Genomic DNA, 19,663 nt, shown 5'->3' on the forward strand with positions numbered 1-19,663 from the left:
TGGAAAGAGGGATTCTTTTTTGAAGCTCTACTCCCTACACCAGACAAGTAGACATATCATTTGTTTGGTTTATGATGACCTCATCTAGTAGTTAGCAGTTACTTCAACATTACTACTGGACTCTGGAAAATCTCTCTAATCAGTTCCTGTTATGTTTTCGTTAATTTTGGGAAAATGTTACTGCAGAAAATGTCATACTTTGCATATTTTTCTCATATTAAGGATGACTGTCTCTACACTGTGAATTTAAAGGAAACTATGCATTCTGATACTTCCATTTTGTCTCAACTGCTTTTAAAAACAACCCAAGTGCTTAACAAACCACTCAGCCATTTGGTTTTTTTTTTGGCAATATGTTAATGATTTTTGGTGTCTGGAAAGTGAGCCGTTTCAAAAACTTCCAGATTGTTAAGTCACATTTGCTGGGCACTGCGCCAGCAGAGTCCCATTACTTTTCAACCAAAGCTGATTTTACCGCTGTATAGCCTGTACAATGGCTGCTGGAAGAGACACATGTTTAGTTGTTCACTTAGCATCCAGAAACCACTAAATGTACTCTTGTTGGTTGTGCAGGAGACTCTACTTCTGCTCTTCCAAGATGTACCATTGTGTAGCTGTGTAGCTGTTGGTGACCATTTTTATGTGTCAGTGTAAACATTTAGTTGGGGGCGCAGCCAGCAGCGGCTTATTTGGATTTACAGTAACAAGACATCCTAAAATTGCTCATTGTGAAAGGAGATCAAACTGGCCAGACTAAAATCTCATTATCTATGATTTGATCAAAAAATGTTATGAACATGTTTTGCCCATAGACCTTTCCTAACCTGCTCAAGAAAGAAAAAGTCACCTTTAAAGATTTTTTTGTTTCCCCTAACTTCACTGATTCCTTCATGAGGAAAGACAAATCAAGACAAGTTATGTTATATAGCGATAATCAAGGCAATAGCATTGCACTAAGGAAACAAATGTCAATACAGATTTAAAAAGCTATTTTAATTTGAGGTTTCATCTAAAATTGAAACAGAAATCCAAACCTTACATTCAGTCCCTTAATTCAAAGAAACAGTTCATGAGTCAGATTCTTTGATCACAAGCAGTCATTTTTCTCAGTCCTGATTGAAAGGACTCAGCAGTTTCTACACATCTCAGATTGTCATGGAGTTTATGCCAGATCTGAGAAGCACAAAGACTAAATGCTGCGTCACCTTGTTTTGTGGAACGCTGAGTAATCAGGAGTCTGAAGACTTGAGGGGTTTACATGGTTCATGCTTGGCAAGCAGTTCAGAAATGCACTTTGACCCAAGAACATTTAGTTCTTTGCAGATAAATGCCAGAATTTGTTTGCACAATGGGATCCTTTGGAGTCTTTGTATCATTTCTCCAAATTATCTCTTCGGATGTAAAATGTCAGATTTTATCAGGGCAGATGAAACTAATTTCAAGTTCATCAGGTTCACTATAAATGATGTTAAATATGTACCCAAGAAGACTGAATGCTTAATGCTTATATTAAATCAAAAAGTGCATCAGCAAAGTTTCAGTTTAGGGTGCAGGCACATTTCTCCAAGCATTTTACTGATTCTCCGTCTCTTCTCCAAACAGATTTGTTTGTGTTTTAGTTGAATTTTACACAACATGCATCATATTATGTAGCATGTTTTGTTTTTGTTGGTTTTAAGAGTCACTGCAGGCTTGGATTTGGATGTGCAACAAGCGTTTTATAAATTTTCTGATGGATGTGGCATTTGGCTTCATGAATATGCATGTTTTCAAGAGGGCGTTCCACCAACGAGCGTTCCCCTTTTCCAATCTCAGCCCCATTCTGAGGCCAGATAAATTCTCTCTCTGTGCAATTTGGCTTCGAAAAACTCCCGAGAGGCTGGATGAGAAACGAGAAACGGAGCGCGGGGAAGGCGACCAGAGGTGGAGGCATTAAAATGCACTTTTGCTTTGTGAAGCCTGTGATAAAAATGTCATTTTTAAGAGGGCACAGGCAATTATGATTAGAATCATTTCAGCAGCCGTTGTGTCGCAGAATGGTGCTCTGAATGTGTGTTGATACCACTTCTGTTGATCACTGGGAGAATCCCCAGTATAAATACTGACCTGGTCGGTCAGACGGACTGGTTGGTCAAGTTTAGACAACTTATAAAGCACATGTTTTCTTTTCAAAGACCAAACAGAGGCTAGTTTTATTTATGTCTTATTCACTATTTATTTTTTGCAAGTGTGAATAAAGTAACGTGTTAAAAGCTTAATTGGGCATTCATTTGTTATTCATTTGACCGTCCCTCCTTCCCTCTCCCCCTCCGGCTGTTACCTTGGAGACATCTGTTATTTCTCAAAGAAGAAAAATCTACAATTAAGCTGAGTTAGGAACGGTGCCACATGGTGTTCCTTGGTGTAATCAATCCAGGAAAACACCTGCAAGTAAACAAAGAAGAAACAAATTTAGAAAACTACACCATCAATTTGACTTCATAGCTCCAATAATTAGCAGAAAGATTATGCAGATGTAGAAAACATTCAGATACTAAAGCACTGCAAATACCAAGTGAGATTTAGAAAATGTTTCTTTGGGTAGAAAAAAGTTTATATTAGATTTATGTTTTGTTTCTGCTTATTTCTAAATAATTTCTAATCCTTGCAGCAAGAAGGTCATGGGTTCAAATCCCAGATCTTTCTACATGAAGCTTCTGCTTCCTTGTGTCATACGCTTGTTTACCTGCTTTTACACACCTGAGGCCTGCATCAGTGACTTTCAGCATCAAAAAAACAGTTAACTTCCCACATCGATTTTCTCACCATGATAATTTGAAGCCCAGTTTTTTGCAGAAAGCCTTTGTTTAGCTCCAGGGATTCATAAAGTGGCCAAACTATTCGCCAAGGTTTTACTGAAACTTCAGGATGATTTGGAGACATAAAGTCTGTATGTTCAGCTTTGACCCAGAGGAACTGGACAATTGTTCACCAAACATCTCATTTGACAAACTTGACTCAAACTGTACTGTAGACATTTGAGTTTTCTGCTATATTTTGTAGATTAAAAAATGTCAAGTATAGTTGTACATAATTGGGCACAAAAGACAAATTTTCTCTCCTTATTGAAGGACAAATTTCAGTTTAACTTGCAGTGATTTAAAAAAAAAATACTTTTTACTTTTGGTAACCAACTGATTATGTATTCCAGCTCATGCATATTAAAGCACCGTCTTGTCATCTTCCACAATCTTTAGCTTTGCAACTCATCGCCAATAATCCCACCACAATTGCAACATCAAATATGATTTGTGCCAAATCTTACTTTCACCTAAGGGAAAGATTTTTTTCAAATATATGAACCTAATAAACAGTAGACAAGAGTGCATCAGTTATATTTATTTCATAGAATTTGTCAGGTACCCCAAATAGAGTTTGTTCATTTTGTTTAAAACTGCTTTTTTTATTGGCCTTTTTTGCCCCCATTTAATAAATATACTAAATAAAAGAATCTAAATATTTACATATGATATGAAAATATTAAGGGTTTTGTGGGTGGACATCTTGAAGCATATTCCTGATGTTGAAGACAGAAAATTGTTATTTTTTGTTGAAAATAAGATTTCCAAGAGGTGCCAACAAATATGAAGGTTGTAATATTTGAATAATTAAGCTTTTCCAAACCTTGAGTCTGATTTGTCCTCGTTTTTTTTTTATAACTATGCACATATTTACTGAAACGGACACCAACCATGATCATTTATTCCCCACACTGTTGACAACAGTATACATAACTTTCCATCATACAGTAGATTAACATAATTTGAAAAATAAACTTGAATAAATAGCATTTGTGCAGAAACTTCCACACTGAAGTAGGTCATAAGAGCTTTAATCAGTAACTAATAATAAGCAACAAAATGAAGCACATTTACATGAAATCAGATACATTTATCTGTCCTGCACAGAGCACTGGCCAAAGAGAGGCTGAATAAACATAAAGTTTAGCACCCCTGCTGCATATGATTTATTGCTTCTATGAAGGTTTTCTGCTTGATCTTTGACTTATAATTCAGCTCACGTATTTCCAATGAGATACGACTGTAAAGGTACTATTTATTTTTATTGCACCAGTGTTGGGCTGAGCAAGGTTCGAGGTTCAGGGGTTTGATAAAGCATTATGTAAACAGGTTGGGGCTCCTGTATGTGAGTTTGAATAAATCGCATCCTAAATAAGGCTGCTTTCTGACTGGATGTGTGACACTTCGAGAAAAAAAAAAAAAGATTTAAGCATGAGACTCATTTTCGTTTTCCCCGTGGACACAATTACTCCCGTGTTTTTCACAGCTTCATAAACACTGACGCATTATTGTGCCTCCTGGTGTTGATAAAGAAAGAGTTGAGAGGCAAAGCTGTCACATGATTGTCATGGGCAGCATGGCATCAGTTTAATAACTCCATTAGAGCTGTTGAGAAAGACTGTGGCCTCGTCTGAACTCAGAGGACGAGTCAAAACCGAATCTCCAGAGTGAAAACCACCATCACAGGCCGTGAAATCCTGCAGATCGACGTGCAACCGAAACCTCGACTCCTGCAGTTGTTTGAGATGGCGGAGCGAAGCTGCCAAACATGAAGAGGGGGAGAAAGATGTGTGCGTCTTTATTTAGCCGGACCATCAAGCAAAGGTCACAAAGTTCATTGCAACGTGCACATATGTACACACACGCTAAGATAAACACAAACACGCTGAAGCCAGAACACATGCAGTCACACGCTAAAACAAAACCCAGTCAGGGAGATAGAGGGAGAAACAACTTGAGCCTAAAATAGAGAAACAGATGACCAGCCCTCCCTGGTATAACAAGACACACACTTTTTTAATTTTACACTCCCTTCACATACTTTCACACACACCTGAACCACAGAGAGCAACAACCTAAACAATAAGGGCACTAAAAAGAAAATAAACGAGGTGTTTCCACATTATTTAGGTTGACTTCCTCTTTTTCACTTTGCAATTCGGTGAGACCTTCAAAGTTTACTCTCGGGACAGTGGCATATTACAATAATTTTAAAAAAGGAGAATAAAAAGAACGAGGAGAATGTGACAAGCAGGATGTCTGCAGAGATGCATGTTCTGTATTATTTGCGAGTCGGTATGTGTGTCATATCTGTGTTTGTGTGTCACTTTTGGCGCAGGAAGCGGGACAGGATGTTCTGTTTGGATGTGAAAGTGTCGTGTCCTCCCCAAAATATACGGTGGTACAGTAGCCTCGGTGCAGTGTATATCACACTGAGTCAACAGTTTCCATCAATAGTCTGCAGTAATTAATTGTTATAAAATTATTTTATATAACGCAGCTGTTTTCACAGCCTGTCATCTGGGAGCTTCTCCAGAATGACATACATTTTCATTGGCAACCCTGGTAAAGATGAAAACAAAAAGCCTTGTTAAGAAGCGATGTTTTTATCAGAATCATCAATGCTCCACTGCTACCACACCAGACATCCTGTAAGATAAATGTAAGAAATGTGTGAGAAATAGATCAGATTGTCTGCGAACATTTAATCATGTAATCCACAACTCCAAAAGTTTGTTTTTCACTTTATCTACCTTTGGTCAATTGAATTTGGAGTTGTGACTGGTGGGAATCCCGTGCATGCAGGTCTTGTTGAGTCAGGAAACAGGAGTACAACTAGATATTTTCTCTAAATCTGCCCATATCTATAGTCAGAGCAACAACAAAAAAAAGAAAGAAAGAAAGTTTATGACAGCTGGGACTTTAGCAAGAAAGGCTTGACAAGGACTCAAGCTTAATCAACAACTGCAGTAAGGATGAGGTTCAGGCAAAAACAACTCCAAACTCACAGCTGGAGAACTGCACCACACTGAGTGAAACTGTGCAACTGTAATAAAAGGTTACCTTATTTTAAGTCTTTTTATGGATCTTCACCAGAAGTGCCAATAAATGTGGACGGTGCTAAAAATACACATCCTGATATGGTCTGGAAAATTCAGGTCTCCTGAGGTTATGTGAGATGCTTATCGGTAGAAAACCTGCACAAGTGCAAATGCAACTTTCATTGCTGAAGCTTGTTGGTGAACTTTGAGCAAAAACTTTAAGACATTTTATTTTCAGCCCAACAAATGTAACTTCTCAACAGATCTTCAGATGCCTTTGAGAAAATAGCTGTCTCCCTAAACTTGTCCATTTCTGTGGGCAGATGAAGAGTTAAAACGTTTTAAACAACAGAAGCTGTGTAATAAAAGATCTCCTGGTGTAGAACCAGAGTAAAGAGCGGCGTCTCTGGGTCACCAAGTCTGCACAACAACCGTGTGTTTTATGGCATCAGTACACATCTACTTATGGAGGCCATAATTGTGGAGGGCGCTGTGCATTTCTTCACCCACGGACGCAATTGTTGAATCTGTTACAATGAAATAAAACACAGAGGAGGAAGTGAAAAAGAATCTTAAATACTTGAAACTAAAGTAAACTGTTTATACATACAGATAAGACAGATGGGAGTTTAGATAAATAAAGAAAATCCTTTGGAACAATTTATCAGAAGCAAAAATATCTATTTTTCAGCAGATGATGCAAATCCTAGGGATAGGATTAAGCGTAGGAGGATTAGCACAACTCTTCTGTTCTGTCTTAAAATGATAAAGTTACAGCTGGCAGCTAAGAAGGTTAGTTTAGCACTGAGAAACCAGCTGGGTGGGAAATCTGTTTTTGTAAGTTAAATAATTGGCCAGCCTGCATCCCAGGTGATCACTTACTGACATAATATATTTTGTTTGCTTAACATACCTTAAAAATACACAATGAAACCCTGCCCATAATGAAGTGCTGATTTAAACATATCGGCCCACTTCAGACCCACTTTATCGCAGGCTTTTGAAGCTGCAATTGAATTTGTGCTCATGTCAGTAAGTAAGTCAGTAAGTCATAAATATTCCATAGGCACCTCTCAATTGTAAAAGATAAAAGTAAGCTCAAATTTCAAATCAGATTCTCTTGGTATTTCATCAGCATTACCGCCTCACCATCTTATTTCCCACCTATGAAGCTCAGAGGAGTGGGCCGACTCCACGCTGCTGCAGCTGCAGAGCGTTTCAGCTGCTGAGATGTGAGGGTGGTGCTTGCTGTGCTGGGTTGCTTTTCATTGTTTAGAACTACTATAGAAAACCAGTTTCATAATTAGACTCTGATATTTGTTGTTATTCTTTGTAATACTGTCAAGTTTACTTTGTGTACTGATATTAAGTGTGCAATCAGTTCGCCATTGTTTTTACATTTGGTATTTTTGTGCAGTTCTCACAGCTGTGACTTCCTCTGACTTTCTTGATTTAATTGAATTGGGCTGGATAAAAAACAGGAAAGGAATAACTATAAAAACGAAAAAAACTACTAAACTTTAAGTTTTATTTCTTTGCACACAGATAATTTATTTGTTTTTCATTTAAAAATTGTTGATATAAATAAAATCGATTTTTAAAAATAAAAAAAAGGATTTTGACAAAGCAGAGATCAAACAGCATCTGTTTATGTCTCTCGACTCCAGAGCTACAGGATGAAATCTATGCATCTCCTCAGTTACCAGCGACTCTCCATCAACCTCCATTCTGTCACCACGGTAACCAACGGCGGAACTGGGCTGTGGGTGGCATTAGCTCTGAACACATCCATTGTTTTTTAAGGTTTTAGCTCATAAATCCTCCCAGTATCACAATATAGGTGTCACATCTGCTCAACTAGCTTACAAATATACTCAGTTTTACGTAGATTGTGGATTATGTCATATTTTATTTCTACAAATACGTCTAAATGGGTGTAAAATAGTTGAGTTGTGCTACACACACCTAGACTGACCTGACATGGGCTCTCTGTCCAGGGTGGCACAGATTTAGGGATGGCGCACAGAACAGGATTTTGGAGACAACCAACTTTCTTTCGCTTATTTCCACATCATGTCAATAAAGATCAGAAACTGCCCTACATTAGAAATGGTTCTGGGACTGTAAGAAAATATGAAAACTGACTGGCTAATAGCAGTTTTTAAGTCATAATATCTACAAAAATTCCATAAATTTTAATATTACTGAAATGCATATTTATTACAAAGTGAAACACTTTATATCAGATTAATTACACACAGAGTCATGTTTGAAAGCCTTTATTTCTATTATCTATGAGGATTTTCCACCTACAGCTAACAAAAACATGACTTTTACAATGAGGAAATTACACCTGATCAATAAAAAACACAAGCTTTCAAAGCAGTAATGTAGTTTTGAAAAAGTGTTTAATACCAGCTTGAGTATTATTTTGAAAAGCTGATTTTAATCTGACAAACAGTATGTGTAAACTCACCAGTATGCGTATTCTAACTAACTGAATATGACTGCAATTCAGTGCTTGAAAAAAATACTATTTCACTATTTCAAAACGAATCTAAACTGCATATTTATTGGGATTTAATTCAAGATGCTACTTTGATTTTAACTGAATTACTGAGCAGTGATATTGAGGGAGCCTTTATTATGTCTCTGTGGTTTTTAAATATACCTCCTGAAGTAATCACCAAAATACAATTTTGCATGAATGCAGCCAACTAATTAGAGTTAGCTGCCAAAAGCAATACTAATACCACTACAGACAGTAGGTGCTGACAACAGTGACTCGACACATCTGAGAAACTGCAGTTTAATAGTATAGTCGCAAAAAAAGGAAAAAAAAAATCTCCTTTCTATGCCTTTTTTCATGTTTATTCCTCTTGTTGTCAGCTTTGTGTCATGTTATGTTTCAGCACATTTTTTAAAGTTCGACATTTAATTTATTAATTTAAATAATTGTTTGACTCATCAGTCATTTCTCCACCTTCCCCTGAGACGTTTAGTGCTTTTAAAATCTGCTGCCTGTTAGAAATGATTCCCCTGTATTTCATCCAAAAGCAGTAACACAATCCAAGTATACATAAGCATTTGATTTTCATCCTCTCACTGTCAGATTTTCCTGTTTGCTTCATACCAGCTTGAATCCCGTGTTCTTCTGTGTTGGCTTTTGGACTCCTCAGCTTTTGTAGGTCCAAAGTTGTGTCACATTCAATTAATCGCCCCATCATGTTGTGTTCTGCCTGACGCCTGTTGCCTTCCTGCCTTTGGGTCCGACTCACTCTGCAAACCTTCTCTGGATGAATGGTGATTCTTTTTTAGGAGCTCCTGGAGGGATCACAGACACATCGTGACCAGTTAGCATGCTCAAACTGTCCTCACTAATATTTGAATTCCTTTAGAAATTAACATTTTTAATTTTATTTTTAATCACATTTTCTATGTTGCTCCCGTTAGAACTGTTTTCTGTTTATGTCTTCTACAGCACGGTAAAAATGAAGCAAATAAATAAATTATAAACATAGGAGAATATTAGCTATTCACAATTTTAGGAAGTCCAAACTTTTGCTAATTTAAGGTTGTGGAAGACGAATATGAGGATCACATCCAAGCTCTTCTAATGCCAGTACCTTATTAACCTACTCTACACAACTCATCAGAACAAAACAGGCATGTATTTCTGCTTTTGGCAAAGTAAAGAGAACATTCTTCATTTCTGAACTCTAAGAGGACATGAACATGAGCATTACAGAGGAAACTCACTTCTTTGTTGCAGACTTTTTTATTCTTATAACATCCCTTATGGCATCCTTGCCTTGAGGAGTCACTGCAACAGAATTCAGTCAAATTGCAAAAAAAACATCTGAATATTTTTTTGTTTTGGACCAGCTGTGTTTGTAATTATAGGACCGTTTCTCCTCGCCACCCTAATTTAAACAGATTATGTGTAAACATGTGAATCACTCACTCTCCTGCTGTAACAAATTCACTTGAGCTCATATGAATTTTCCAGCATTTTTTTCTCTCCATGTAAAATTCACAGCAATAAAACCGTCTGGTTGTTGGGGTTTTATTTGCAAAATTACATTAGAGGAAATTTACCTGTAACACAGTTTCTGAAATGAGGTTGCTGACCTTAGACTTCCAGCATCATCGCTCCGCTCTGAAGCTCTAATACGGCTAATTTCAGTGGCTGGCTTCTCATTACAGAAGCGGACGAAGAGCTCCACGTGACTTCAGTTCTCGTTTGTTTTATGCTAATTTTTTTTGTTTCTTTTCAGAGCTTTTGTTTTGTTTTATATCAGTAGGTATTTATTCCTCAGAGAGCAAAGAACGAGGGCAGCAGACGAAGATATTAAGGAGTGCAGACTGTGTTAACACAGCGTTCTGATGTCTCTCGACTCGTTCAGCTCTCAACCCGCACATGCACTCATGTGTGGGTAGCAATGTGCTGGCAGATCAGAATATTGTGTTATTACCATTTAAATTATTATGCATTTTCTGAAAAAAAAAAAAAAAACGCTAGAATGTGTTTTGAAGATGAAGCAGCTTCACTTCCGTGGGCATTTTACAATATGGAAATGCTTCAATTTTTTTTTATGGAAAATATTGCTCTCTTAAACATTAAAGTGGGAATGTGTGAGTGGAGAGAGGAAACTCTTGCTCTCTTTCTATATTCTGCAGAGACGGTTAAGAAAACAATGAGATCTTTAAGTCAGACATTTTCAACAAGCATCGCTGTGAAATGTAGGAAGTGCTTAGAAGCAGAATCACAGCAGAGCTTATTCCAGGATGCTAAAGCACACAAACATTGTTCCCATGCCAGTCATTTGGTAATGGTTAATGTCAAATGTCAAAGCCATTTTACAAAACATTGATGTGATTTTCCCTGAAGCACTTTACTGCACAGCAGAGACATGGACTGTCACTAGATAACTACTTTGTCATTTAATAGATTCTGCTGCGAGATAGGTATTTTTAGTCCATCTGCTTTATAAAAACGTTTATGTCAGAGGTATACTTTGTCGACATTTAACCAATTAAGTACAGAATACAGTATGGTATACACAGTGCCTGGAAAATGTAAGCTTTCCACATTTTGAGATCTTAAAACCGCAACCACAATGTATTTCAATGGGATTTTATGTAATAAACAAGTAAAATATTGCATTATCAGGTAACTGAAGCCAAAGTGATACATGGTTTTTAAAGTTTTACAAATCTGATAGCACAGTATGCAATTTTATTTACTTTCATGAATCAAAACTTTGTTCCACCACTTTTGAAAAGCGTCCCTCTCCTACAGTGTGAGGTCCTCTGATAGGTTTTTATCCCAGGGTTTCCATATTTACCTCAACTGTGTCCAGCTGCACCGTCTCTGGAAGAAAACACAGCAGTTGCAGCATCATGTTGTGTCCTGTGTTCATCGTGACACATACAGCATCTTACACTAAATGGTTAAATCTTGGTCTCATCCGAGCAAATCATTTTCTTCTACATATTTGCCCATATTTTCCTTTATGACTTGTGACAAATTTCTTGACTATTAGCTTCCTGTCAAGTGATTCTCCAATCTGAGCTGTGGATCTCTGCAGCTCCTCCAATTAGAGAACAGAAAATTAGAAAATAACTGCCAAGGTAAAAAAAAAAAAAAGGGTTGTCCTAGTCCACATGATAATCAATTTCTTTTTTTTTTGTCACAACAATTGATTATGTTCTGTGTTTTGTTTTGAATGTATTCATTGTAGTGTATACCTCCTTGTTTGGTTATCTGGATCCCCATTAACTGTTGCTGTGGCAATGGCTGCTCTTCCTAATAGCTAGTGTGGGATTCTTTTTTTATATTTAAAGGTTTTGTTGGCTTTGGTGGCTGCCATCCTGTCAAGCTGACAGGAAGGAGGGAGAAGACATGCAGCAAATGTCACCAGGCTGGGAATTGAGCCCATGACCACTGGCACGAGGACCAAGACCTCAATGCATGGGCTGTGCCTTGCCCCTGCACCACTGCAGCACCCCGCTAGTGTGGGATTCTTGATGCTTCTCTGAATAATGGTGAGACCCACATACCCTTTCCTTCTGCTTCATATACACAACTTTGTGCTGATCCATCACGGAAAACACCAAAGAAATCCATTGAGAGTTATGATTTTAACATGAAATGTGGAAACCATTTAAAAAGTCTACATGCTTTTTTTGAATAAAAAATGGATTCAAGACAATACTCGCTCCTATATGCTAATCCTAATCCAAGAGAAATTTAGAAAATGAAACCTAGGTTCTCCTCAGTAAAAGGAAAAATGTTGTACTGATATTTTTCTCTCAGAACAGGCACACGCTTTACTAGTTGAACCTAATTTAAAGAAATTAATGGCGTCAACCATGAATTAACAGAGCAGTGTATTTTAATGCTATTTGAACCTGCCTGGGGACCATAAGCGAGCAATGTAAACACATAAAAGCTGTTACTCTCTATTACTTGAGTGTCTATCATCTCCATCTGACACCAAATGTTGTTTGCAAACCAACTGATAAGAACCAAGATCCTCACATCTAGCTTCTTTAACTTTACCTCAAATCAACAGGTTCAGATTCAAATAAAAATTCAAAAATACTTTACTGATCCCAAATGGAAATTAAATGTTGTTATCATTCACATTAATTAAAATTCTTCACAGAGTTCTTTTAGACGGATTTTCTTGGGGGACATAAGCTGATGTTTCAATGGGACATCAACCCCAAACATACATCAGAACTGATTTGGGAATAGAAAAAATAGACTAACATTGAGACTATTGAAAATGTATTAACCATTCTTCAAGACCAGTTCTCTGCCTACAGTACGACCAAATTAAATAAACTCCATAAACTCTGTCAAAAGTCTGGATCCTGCAAAGGTCCAAAAAGTCTGATGATGTCTGCAGCTTGCGAAGGAACTTACACGTGTTCAAAATGTTTTGGGCGTGTATGAATACATTGGAGCCTGCATCCAAAAATGTTCATCCTGTGAGAATTCAAACGTATTTGTCTAGTTTGTTTTTTTTTATCACTATTAATTATTGAAGATACATACTGTAGCATCATTCCAACCCGAGAAAAGAATGGCTCAGATGTATCATTAAAAATCTCCCAAATTATTAAGACACTCACACCGATGATGTGTGCATGTAAACTTAGAACCTGAATGCAAATGATGGATTTGTTTTTCAAGTCTATAATGTATTCATAGAGCTGCTGGAATTTATGCAAATAGACAACCAAGTGGAAATGGAATAATTAACTTAAGCAAACTTTTTGTGTTTACATTTCTGTGCCACTTGAGGACAATAATGCCAGAATGTTCCTCTGAGAGTTTCATATCTGTAAAAGCACAGCCAAATGGAGAGCGTGGCTCTTATATCCAGGAGCCTTTATGTGCATGTGTGCGCTCTTATTCTCTTCCTCTTCGAGACTTCTCACACTCTTATTTCAATATAGTGCATGGAGGCGGCGGGAGTGTTGCAATGTATGATTGTTGAATACAGATCGCCTCCTGTGGTTGTCACTGCACGCCAGATGACAAAAGCAGCTGACTGCGTGATTAAAGACAAGAGGGGAGCCAAGAGAGAACAGAGTAATTTGATTGGCATTGGCGCTTCTGATTGACAGAAGCAAAATTCCCTAAATTGTGCACCGTGCCTGTCGGGTGTCAGAAAGAACAAAAATGAATCATGACACAGGGCTAACAGGAAGTCGGGGTCTGTCAGTGCTCAAGGCAGGGTGACTTTTACACTTTGCACTTAAACTTGCGCGCATTTCTGAATGTTAAATACTCTCTTAGAGGCTAAAGTAAGTTTGCAGGGCCTTTCACCAGCAGACAACCCATCCAGTGAGCGCAGAGATGCATACTGAGTTCTATATCAGCTTGACTGAATACAAAACATGTTCAGCATCTCTTAAAGCTAAATGTTCCTCTCAAACTTTTCTTGGGCACATATGCGATTCTTGTAGCGCCTAAGGCAATTATTGCATTGATACATGCTGAAAAGTCTTAGAAAGACCCAATATATCAGTCTGGTTAAAATGTGTAATTTATATACAGTTCAAAGTGGGTCTATCCCTATAATCACCCAAATCTTCTGCTTGTCTGAACGTGCCCTCTGGATAAAGAGCAGAGGAACGCCTACATGGAACAGATAGCAATTAAAGATATTCAAAGCATATATGGTGAGTCAGCCGGTAATGCATCTCCACGGTTGATCAAGCTGAGAGACGCACTTGGCTCAAAAAAACTATGAATTTTTCATGCCTACAATAAATATGTTATTAAAAAATCCATAATTAACCAGGAGCATATGGCTCTTTTTTCTTTCTCCGTAAAGATTTTATTCTTCGTCACCGCTTCCCAGATAGGGAGCTGTTAAACTTGACAAGGGCTTTGCTGTGCGCTGTCACTTTGCACCACGTCTCTTGCCTCTTTAACACCTAAAGCTGCACAGAAGAAGATTATTAAAAAATGGAAATAAGAAGGAGACAGGTTAAGTGGAAGGCATTGTTAAATGTGTTTGTCAAGCCATTAAATAAACTGCTTCTGTAATGCGTGGCATTGTCAAAAGCAGCACAACCAAAACTAGACATGTAGTCCCTGCAGTAGTCCTACCCCTTAAAGATTTTCACATCACTTTTCACTCAGTAATTTTATTACATTTTGTGGACTTTATATGTAATAGAGCAACAAAAAGTTGGCATAACTGTAAAGAAGATTTAATAACCATTCTCCACACCACGGTGCCAGCATTTGACTTAAGGGGGAGCCTAAATCAGACCTATCCATTTAGTGACCCGAGGCCCAAATACTTTTAAAACTCCTTGTGCCCCCATGAAAAATGCCTGGAACTCCTGCCAGTTTGTGGATCTAATATTATAAAATACACGTCAGCTGCTATGATTCAACGGAGTGCATATCAGTTCAGTAGATTATCTGTAGAGGAAACCTTGGCACCAACATGTGTAACACTTTTTACCTGATTTACTTGACCAAAGGCAGTACAGAAGAACAGTGTGAAAGTTAACAAAGTCAAATAGCTTCAAAACGTCTCTTTCAAAGACAAAAAGATGGAAACTATTCTAGAATAAAAGTACATTGATGAGTTTGCTTATTCTGTTAACACCAAAAGTTATAAGTTGTACAATAAAGAAAAAACACCACAGTACAAATCAATAGCTGTTTGAATCTGAGGAGCAGAGATGTAAAGCACAGAGCCTGCTTGCATGCTTCCAGTGAATTCAACTAGCTATTGGACACATTTCCACAGAACAGGAGACAGCAATGAGGACATCAGCATAGCTTTGACTTTAACACAGCAGAAGCAACTTTTTACTTAGGCTAAAGTTATGACAGAATGCATGGTCACTCTCCTCTATGAAGTTGTGGTTGACAAAAGATTTAGGATGAGCATCATCCATTAAAAGCGCCATTTGCTGTGGATGAATGGACAAACTGCACCAACACAGCTTAGCTTTGCATCTTTGTTCTTTAAGGTCCATCAGCTAATTAACAGACTTCCAGGTATTGCTCCACATATGCAGTTTTTTTTTATTTTCTATCATCCACCAGTCCATGCAGTTTGCAAAGCTCAGTAGAGAACTTGAACAACACGATGGAGACCATTGTGATTATTATTAATTTTACTCTCTCTGCATCTAGCTTACAGCACCACCTGTTCCATGAGCGGCTTGCCAAAAACTTGCTGGTTCATAATGATAGCAGATGACTCAGCAAAAGGAGGGTTCTGGTCCATTTCTATAAATTCACTCATAGGTTTTTTTATTTATGTTATTTAATGAAAACAGGAAAGCACTTTTCAGACCTCATGATGGAAAAACAGCTTATGGCAAAAAATGCACTTTCTGATATTTTTGGATATTTGAACACAGGAAATGTCTGTAGCAAATTTGGTTGAGAGTGCTTTTTGGAAAAAACTGTTTTCCAAACTGATGTCATCTCTGATTAAATGTTGCACTTCCCAAACCTCAACAGTTGTCATACCAGCCCGTTGTATTCACTACTTCATGGCTGGAGGTTCAACATACTGTGGCTGTCCACTTGAAATGTGTAAGCAAACAATTTTCATATTTACCAGTTAATCTTATAAGGTGACATTGTGTCTGAGGGTATTCTGTTCTTTGATTTCTGATTCTGCACGACATCGGTGTCTGATTACCTATGTTTTGCAAGTGTTTTCATGTGTGAAGTCTGTTCCCAGTGAGGACATACTGGCTGAGCTCCCTTGTAGGGATACACCTGTGTTTTCTTTGGGCTTTTCCAAGAACAGCTTCTCTCATTTCTGCAGCTATTCAGCTAAACAGTGCTCCCAGCAAGGAGCCCATGTCACTGTGAAAAAGAGGAATGATGCTGAATCAATGGGGATCACTGCAGGTGATTTCACTGATTAGCATAACTTCACTCCCAGAGAGAGAGAGAGAGAGAGAGAGAGAGGTAATCAGTAAAAGAACCCTGAGTGAATATCATATCCATCCAAGCCTGGTCAATACTTGTGTACCTACTTACAATACAGTAAATCATGCGCCAGGTGTTTGGAAAATAACTCTCTTCCCAAAAGACGGAGCAGAAAATGAATTCTTGATGCACTTAGTGTGTTATGCTGAGCACACTGCTCTTCATTTCCCTACCAATTAAACCCTACTGACAAAAGCACCACAGTACAACATGTAGAAATCATGATGCTTGCAATTCAGCCAAGTTATGTTTATTGAGTTTTATACTGACTGCTTAACGTTTAGGACTTTTAAAGCATCCCCACAGCATGCTACTAGTTTTTCCCATGTGTGTTGAAGACGGTTTCCTGGTCTTTATGATGCTGTTTGTTCTCTAATGTTATCCAACACAACCCTGAGGCTTGTGCTGAAACAGCATTGAACTAATCACAAGTGGACTGTTTTGCTAATAAGGGAATGTTTTTAAGGTAATTACTTTATTTAGTGGGTTTAGAGTAAAGGGGCATGGGCAGCACATGTATAATTTGTCTGTAAAGGATTTTGAAATATACCTACCACTTTAAAATAATTTGTGTTGGTCTTTTACATAAAATCCAAATAAATCTTATAGCAGAATAAAATGCAATAACACCTGTGGTTGTAATTTGTCAAAAATGTGGACGGGTTCAAGGCATAGGTACTGATCCTTTAAATAGAACATTAATCTTGTTTTGTTTTGAGAACCTTCCTGAAAAAGGCAATATTGTAATGTTTTTATTAACATAATGAAACAGAAAACATTCTGACAGGTGTTTGCTGTGCTGACTCCTAATGGGCTAGAAAAGATTAAATTAATTAAATTAAATTTCTAAGCTGCTCTCTATTTGGGGTGTTTTCTTTTATCACAAAACAAAATGAGCCTACTGTTTTTAATTATTTGTTTATTCATTCAAGTCCCATTGTCATACCATTGTGACTTTCATCAGTATTGTCAAATATGATATTTCTCCTAATATGGTGCAGCCAAATGATACAGTTTTACTTTTTTGGAGTCTGTGTTGTTAAAAAAAATGCAGCTCATTGAAGATAAAAATTCTATAAATTCCTCATAAATTTGATCTTGAACTTTTCAATTACCACTGAAAACAAAAAAGACGATAACACACAGTTATTTTTTTTCCTAACACACCTAAAATTATATAATTTATGGTCAACAGGTTAAAAAAAGGCATCACAACAAATTATTAGATACTATAACTATATATATATAACTATAGGTTGTAGTTTTTAATCTTTTACGTGACAAACTTCACAATGATTTAGAGACAAGATATTTTGATTCATGAATGTCGAATAAAACTAGAAAAATTAACATAATATGCATATTTTTGATAATACACAAGGCAATATTTATTAATCAGCTAAAATGACTTGTCAGGTTCGAGTTGTATTATGGTCATCTATACTCTTAAAATAAACATCCTTATTTTCGAAAGCGACCTATCAGATAACGCGATGTTTGGTGAATGTCATTTCCGGCGACCATCTTTGTTTCCAATTGAACCCTGACTTTGGAAAGAGGATAAAGTAAATCAGCAATAACAACAACAACAAAAACTCTTAAAAGTTTTAAAACATATGCTCAACATTCTGGTAAGTGTTGCTGTAAAACTGTTTGTGTATTGAAATGCTTCTCGGGGTTTCACAGAACAGATGCGGTGTTATTTTTTTTTTTTTTTTTGCTTTCCACTGAGGATTTTACCGGCTGCTAGCTAATGTTGTGAACAGGTGTAGCTTAGCGCACCGAGAGATGGTGCGCAGAAGCAAAACGCCTGTCGGCTCACAGCACTGCTTTCGTGCAACTACCTTGTTGCTGCAGGTTTGATGAATTTTAATGCTAAGAAAAGCTGGGCTTTGGACAGGATAGAATTAGGGTCTTCAAAGTGTCCTGAAACTTTTAAATGTGTCCCTGAATAAAACGGCTGAATTTCCTTCTCAGTATGGAGTCTGTGTCGTTGGCTCCATGTTTTAAATGTTTCCCTGGCTCTGTACACCTGACTTGAATTGATTGCTGATTAACAGTATTTGCTGAACTGCGATGTGTGTTAAAGCAGGAAAACATGAGACATGCAGGGCAGTGTGGCTTGAGGACCAGGGCTGGAAAAAAAGCACATTTAGCTGACTGGTATTGATTGCGTTTGTAAATTTAAATAATGGAAAAAAAAAAAAAGTTGGATAGTAAAGTAATGAATGTGTTCGTTAAAATTTTACATTTTACAAGCTGAAAATTGAGTAATTTTTGTTCCCCTAATTCATATGGATACCAAAAGGGTATTTTGTGTTACTTTTAAGAGATATACAAAAAGATTTTACCATGAATTCATATACATACAGGGATTAAGGTAAACTAATGTTGGAAAACGTTGTGGTGTCAAAACCAGTTAAGGTTTTTGTTATTTCTTCTGTTTAAACTGATTTTAGAAAAAGTAGCAATTTTCTTAAAATAGTCACTTAAAGTGTGGCTCTTGTAATGTGTAAAAAAACAAATCTCATACATAGTTATCTAGAAATGCATGCAATAATTTACCAAATATTGGGTCCTAACGGTCCTTTATTTTTGCTCAATTGCAAACACCAATGTTTTTAATTTGACATTGGGATTTAATATTTTACAGAATATTAAATTTTCCATTCTGAAAATGTAATGAAGCTATTTGTTTCTGGGACATTTTAATTTCTCTACTATAAGAAAAAAGCAGAGAAGAGTGAGGATAGAGATATCACTGAACAGCAATTCTGGCAGCTTATATTGGATCCCTTTTAACCAAAATCACCCATATAGCTGATGAAATTCAAAACATATTAATACACACATATTAAGAGGTCAAAAGCAGGAGTTCTGAAAGCATCAGCGAGCGCTTTGAACTGGACACAAATTATCAGCACGGATTTAATGAAGGCATTTGCACTTGCTTGAATTTCTTTTTAGATAGAAAAGCCAACAGGTTTTTCCGACAACTAAGAAAGCCTTTCAGATGAGGGGTGAAATATCAAGGAAATCGAGCAGGTCCAGTTGCCTTCATTTAGCACTTTCCCGTGATTAAAGTCTTGTTTACCTTCTTTATATTGAATTTATGATTTTACAGTCTCAGCTCTACAGGATCCATCAGCTGCAGTTGAAGTCGTTTTATTTTCACATCATCTTTGTTTCATTAGTTTTCATTTGATAAACTAAAGATTTAAGTCAAAATCATGTATGTGAAAATGCTGCAACATTTCAGTGAGAAAAGCCAAAACTACAGAGTTGTCTGA

At 37.1% G+C, this 19,663-nt stretch overlaps 2 protein-coding genes across 3 annotated transcripts in view; both read left to right on the forward strand.

Annotated features, from left to right (window-relative positions):
- Nucleotides 1–19,663, forward strand: part of LOC103145867 (lymphocyte antigen 6 family member D) — a 670,619-nt gene that overhangs the window by 49,373 nt on the left and 601,583 nt on the right. The gene's annotated exons all lie outside the window — the stretch shown is intronic.
- Nucleotides 17,868–19,663, forward strand: part of gpat2 (glycerol-3-phosphate acyltransferase 2, mitochondrial) — a 135,308-nt gene continuing 133,512 nt past the window's right edge. For both annotated transcript variants that reach the window (XM_016677111.1, XM_007563495.2), the window contains exon 1: nucleotides 17,868–18,004. The gene's annotated coding sequence lies outside the window, so the exon portion shown is untranslated. The remainder of the gene's footprint in view (nucleotides 18,005–19,663) is intronic.

The sequence above is a fragment of the Poecilia formosa genome, unplaced genomic scaffold (genome assembly GCF_000485575.1).
Source record: "Poecilia formosa unplaced genomic scaffold, Poecilia_formosa-5.1.2 Scaffold148, whole genome shotgun sequence".
Taxonomy (NCBI): Eukaryota; Metazoa; Chordata; class Actinopteri; order Cyprinodontiformes; family Poeciliidae; genus Poecilia; species Poecilia formosa.